Source organism: Aedes aegypti, chromosome 3, assembly GCF_002204515.2.
Source record: "Aedes aegypti strain LVP_AGWG chromosome 3, AaegL5.0 Primary Assembly, whole genome shotgun sequence".
NCBI lineage: Eukaryota > Metazoa > Arthropoda > Insecta > Diptera > Culicidae > Aedes > Aedes aegypti.
Window position 1 is genome coordinate 18,258,664 of NC_035109.1, and position 6,233 is coordinate 18,264,896.

Genomic DNA, 6,233 nt, shown 5'->3' on the forward strand with positions numbered 1-6,233 from the left:
TGAGTATATATATATTTTTTTAAAATTATTTAAATATTTTTAAAATATCTTCTGGGTGCATTTTATAACCAATAAAATAAATGTTAAAGCGAAAAGGCAATTGCAAAAGAATAACATGAATACATAAAAAAACAACAAAAGAGGGCACCCTACTCAGCAGATATTTCAGAAGAGACTAAAAAAACAATCTCTGTTCTGTTTTATTGTATTTCACTGTTAAAACACATTTATTCCAAATCATCCATCTCTTTTCAATGAACACATTTCTTGATTCAACCTCTTCTAATGCATTTGCTATATATGAAGTGAATCCAGTTCTCGACTCATTTCACTTCTTGTTCGATGTACTCCATTCCACTTATTTCAACATTCTGTATAATACTTACAACAATATTTCATTTTGAAGGATGTGGATCCAGTTCTCGACTCATTCCACATCACATTAAAACCTGAAAATATCCTAAGTGAATCCAGTTCTCGACTCATTTCACTTTAGATCATATCAAACCAAAACTCAATTAAACTGAGAAGTGAATCCAGTTCGCGACTCATTTCACCTCAAATCTCACAAATCAATAAGTTAACCTCAAAATTGCAGTAACCGTCGTCTATTGTTTTTATTATTTTACTCACTTTATGTCAATAATCGTAGACAATCATGTCAATACTTCTGCATCCTTAGACATGGAAAGAGAAAAAAAAATAAAGACTTACCAGGGAAACTCTGTAGTTCATTACAATGTATGCACGTAAACATACACGTAAACATGTTCTATGCCACAGTTCATAAATTTGTTCCTCTCAGCCAGCAATCACATTAATGCCACATAAAATCTGCCCCGAGATCTACCGATCATGTATCATGGCCATTTAACACTTTTCGGAAAAACATAACCACAGTTTCTTTTAATTGTCACCGTTCTTTAACCACGTTCTCAATAAAATAAATTTCATCGGTAAAACATAAATTCCTTTCGAACGTTTTCTTATTGACCATCTGCGATTTCCCATTTGAATATGATGTTAACCTTTCTCATTCTTTCATAATTGCTTTTCTTTTTCATCCGTTCATCTCCTTCACTAAAACTCACCAAACGAAATGACTACTCAGCACAAAACGATCTACGCACTAATTATAACCGTTGGGCCAAATGCATTTCTTTAAACACAGCTCCATTTATCCGCCACCATTTTCTTTTTTCTATGTGACCACGTTCTTCGATAGAATTAATATCTGCGTTCAAAATAACACCAAGTTCTTCTCAACAACGCCATTTTGTTTGACATCTGCACATCGACGAAAAGCTTCACTTTTTCTTTCTACTTCCATCACTAAATTTTTTCTTTTTACTTCCATCACTAAAATTGATCCAAATACAATCACTCCCCAGCATTCGTACAAATTATTCAATGCACCTTTTCATTTTCTCCGTTCTTGTTCACCAGGTTTGCGTTCACCTCAATTCAAATTCATCCACAACATAACCAAAAACATTGTGACACCGTTACCGGTGCTATGCCCTCGCCACTCTTATTGCCTCTCTTTCGCCATTTTGAAACCTTTTCCACACAAAAATGCACCTCAGAAGATTTTTCAATTTCCAACACTTACACTTACACTTACTTCAGTAATCGACCACAGATTCACTTACAAATCTCCGAAAAATTATATCGGATAAAAAAAACCTTGCGCGGGCAGTATTTCACTGAAATTGAACGAGAAAAATCTCGTTTCCACCTCGTCAGCCAATGTAAAGTCGCGTCAATCTCGGATCTACAGTAAATAATACGCTCGTGTACTCTCAATGATAGTCAGAATTCAACTGCCTTTATTTCCGTTCTCTCTCAACGTTACTCTACAACATCAGGTATGATACTCTACAACATCAGGTATGGTATAACAAGGTTGCATTTATAAAGGTATGTCTGATTTCAAGATTGTTAATAATCAAGGTTTATAAAACATTTGTGAACCGATACTACACTTATGTAGAACTTACTAAATGCAAACTACGCTGGATGAATTCACGGAAGCATGATTCTCAACGGAATCCGTGGAGGACATTCTAGAAGAGTTTCAGGAAAAAGTCTATTGATTACTTTTTACAATCGAGATTTCGAAAAAATATAATCAATTATCCAGACAAAGTAAACCGATGACGAAAGACGATTCTTCCAGAAATTCCTCTGGGATTTTTTTTCTCGTTACTCGTTAAAAACTTAACTAAAAATACCTCTAGGGCACGTCTTGGAAATTATATAGAGAATGCTCTACAATTTTAACCAGTGATTCCTCCAAGAATAACTAAAGAAATATATCGAAGAACACCTTTTACACCTTCAAAAAATCTTCTTGAATAGATTTGTCTGGGGACTTTTTAAGAGATATCTCTTCCGGAGCTTTTCGAAGCCCTTTTTTAAAATAACTCATAAACATATTATAAGAGGAATTTATTGGAGCATTTCTGAAATAAATTCTGAAAGAAATATGAGGAGTACTCAAGAGTATCTCTGTAGGGATTTAGTTTAGTTCAGAATAGCCAGAGAGATTTCTCGGGAAAGGAAACCTTGACGAACACGTTGAAGTTGTATTACCGGAGTTGCTTGCTGGATTTTTGAACAGTTTACTCGGTAAATTTTATTGCTGACTTAAATTCGGTAAACCTGAATGCTTATAATCGGTCAATTAAAACCGTTTAAGTCAGTAACTCTTGCATGGTGATGATTCATCGCTATTGGCGATATCACATTAATTCAATATCGGCATCAACGATATATTTTGAAAAGAGATATTTCACAGCTAAACAAACAATCTAGCCTTTATTTTACATCAGCAATTGCATGATGAAATCCATTAAAAAAAGTCTCAATCTCGGACTGACAACAATGTTTTCGATATCGGAAAATATCGCACCGAGTGATAGTGGATATCGTAAATTATCCCGATAATATCAATTTTTGCACAGCCCTACTCTTGCGTAGAGAAAAATACTGAGTTTCTCGATAAATTCATATTATTTTGAAATTTAAGAAATGTGTTCACCGCATTGCCAGAACATATATTTTTTTTTTCATTTTTATTCATTTTTAGATTTATGTGAAAGAGTTCCAAACAAAACTCTTAGAATCAAACAGAAACAGAAACTACAAGCACACTACTTACAAGGCTAAAAATCATTCGAGTTTCAAGCCAAAGTAAAATATTCTAATATATGATTAGAAACCTTAAATTTTCAAATCTTTTGATGTGATTCAAAACGTTGGCACATTTAGTTGGGTTTTAATAAATTTTTAATTGTTCGAAAATAATCACTTCAGTCGTATTTTGTGGGGACCCCTACACTGTGGAGACCCGGGGGCCATGGCCTCTTTGGACCTCCCGTAAATACGGCCCTGAGTGTATTCGTGCATTTGTCCATAGTTATTTTTTTTCAACAACATTTAACAAAATTTGTGTTCTCGGTTTGTTCTTATGAAGTGTTTATGTTATAGGGTGTCCCAGAAAGTATGGGCACGACTTAACCATACTGCCATTTTGAGACTAGTGCAGGGCTAAAAATCTCGTTAATAAAGTCAAACCAACCAACCAACTAGTGCAGATAGAAACCCTATTTTTACACATATGATTCATGCACTTATCAAGAGCAAATTTTGAATTTTGAGCGATTTTTTCGTTACCTGTTCGTTGATTGTGTTACTTTTTTAGAAGCTATTCTTATCAGTTTTGCACAAATTGCGTTTTATCTGAGCGACTTTGTTTTACGAAACTTGTGCTAGGTCATAAGGTACGAATAATAAAAAACTGAAAAAATATTAATCATTGTCGAAACGATAAATGATCAAACTAAAACTTATTTTATTGGAAATATTAAACTTAAGTATATGAAATTTGTATAGGAACTAATAATCCGATATCAACTGTTTTCGATTTTTAGAAGGGTCATACCAAATCGTTGTAATTTCGTTAAAACATGTATTATTCTTAAATTTGTATTGTCTATCCAAAAGTATAGATACTTGACATAAGTAAATTGGAAATGAATTATTTTTCATTATATTGAAAATACCTGAAAAGCTATAATTTTGTGAATTTATCTTATGCGAGGTGAAAAACTATCGATTTTTTTTAGAATTTTACGATTTTGTTAAATGTTTTCTAGCAAAGCCAAATTATATTTTCAACAAAAATTTTTGCGGAATCTTAGATATAATGTACTAAAATTCACCACATCGATGGATTGGGATAACACATTAATTACTAGTTAAGTTCAAACAAAACATAAAAGTAGCATCTGTGCTGGCTTCATAAGAATTGATTTTCTTAACTCAAAAATTTCAATGTAAAAGGTTATTTTATCAAACAAATTTTCAAACGACATCATTTACACTTCCAAATGAAAGAAAAATACAAAAATATAAAAAATAATATTTGTTTGAAAAAATATTGTGATTTTCGTTACCAAAGTCGTGCCCATACTTTCTGGGACATCCTAAAATTAGTCATTTTATCGAGCAATATCTGTTAGGTATTATTATTGCCATTTTGGTACTGACATTTGGCCACGCATCGGAAACCTTCAGTCTAATCCTCGCCGTGCTGTTAAATTATTCCCTGGAGATTACGATTAGGGGCGATCCATTAATTACGTAAGACAATTTTGCCGGTTTTTAGAATACCCCTCCCCCAATAGTAAGATTCCCCCCATAAACCCTTACCTAATTAATGGACGACCCCTTATATTATTACGAGATTATTAAATCCCTGATGTCCCTTTAAACAACAAAAGTATTTCAAACATAAAGGTTTGTTTCGTCCAATAACAAGGCAATGGCCAATAGGGTGGTTCAGAATATCGTGTTTGTTCCACACAGCTCATTCAATTCTAGATCAAATTCTTAGTGTCTTCTGAAGGCTCATTTGGATGAAATTTGAGAGTGCACAACCTATTCAAAGTTTGTATTATGAGAGTCATAGTGATGGCCACGAGCTACACAATACTGAGGCGCCCAAAACGGTCTTCGACAAAGTTTTGTAGATGACGAATGTATCGAACAGTATCTGTGTAGCTCTAATCCTCAAGAGCACATAGGCAAACACTGACCGATTGAATGATTTTCACATAGTAATTTCCATGCAAATTTGGCTTATGTAGTCTCAGTTTTCATCCATATGAGCTCAAATTTTGTGAGGACATACATAATTTGATCTAGATTCAAATTGGCGGTGTGGAGCAAAGACGATCTTATGTGCCACTCTAATGGCCAATCTTTGAAGATTCACCCATTTTTTATCGCTTGTGCTAATCAAGTTTAGCCTCGATTGGTCTTTTAATTACCTACACGACTATGATAAGTATTAAGACGGTAAAAAGACATTAAATAATGACGGTAAAACGACACTGGTAAAAAGGATTAAATAATGCGATCGCTTTAATTACCATGAGGTTATGGCTTAACTGTCGATGGAAGAGAAAATAACCGTAACTTAGTAAATTGGTATATAACTCCATGGTAATGGGCGTAGTCTGCTATAACAGTGCTTTTTACCGCAGAATTTTTCGCAAATAGTCTTAATAAATGTTCAACACTAAGTGAATGCCTATTGCGCAAGTCACCCGAGCTCTTGAGTCGAGTGTCGACCGTGCGCAGACATCTCAAGCAGAAGCAGCTTTGGTCCAAATGAACATATTAAAATTAAGTTTAAACACTTGTTAAAGAAGAAGCAGTCGTGGCCGAGCGGTTAAGGCGTCTGACTAGAAATCAGATTCCCTCTGGGAGCGTAGGTTCGAATCCTACCGACTGCGACAGTCCTTTTTACTTTTTTTTTGCAATGCCTTTCTCACCAACTCCCACCAATTTTTTCGCTAAAAACAAAATGTCTCACAAAACGAGTCCACGAAACTAATAGGAAAGAAGGAAATCTGGCGCAAATGAGATCCGAGCCGTGCAGAGGAGCATCAAACGCAAACATCGTCGTCTCGTGGTTTCTGCCCGGCGACTAGAAAAGCGCAACAAGAAGTGTTTGTAGCTGTAGATAATCTACCTATAGGTAGGTGTAATAATGGCGGAAAGTGAGTGTGAGAGATCTCGCCGAAAAGATGCACTTCGCTTCTCCAAATTCATGGCATCCTCTGTCCAGTACGACGACACGTTGAGTCACGTCATATCCCTTTCGTAATGGGGGAAGAAACGAGTCGCGTGAGTTCAACAGTAACTTCAGGAGCTGCTGCATC

At 34.9% G+C, this 6,233-nt stretch overlaps 1 non-coding gene across 1 annotated transcript; it reads left to right on the forward strand.

The window, feature by feature from the left end:
* The first annotated feature begins 5,722 nt into the window (after positions 1-5,722).
* On the forward strand, positions 5,723-5,804 carry Trnas-aga. The gene has a single exon. It is a non-coding gene; the product is annotated as a tRNA-Ser (tRNA).
* The last annotated feature ends 429 nt before the right edge of the window (positions 5,805-6,233 follow it).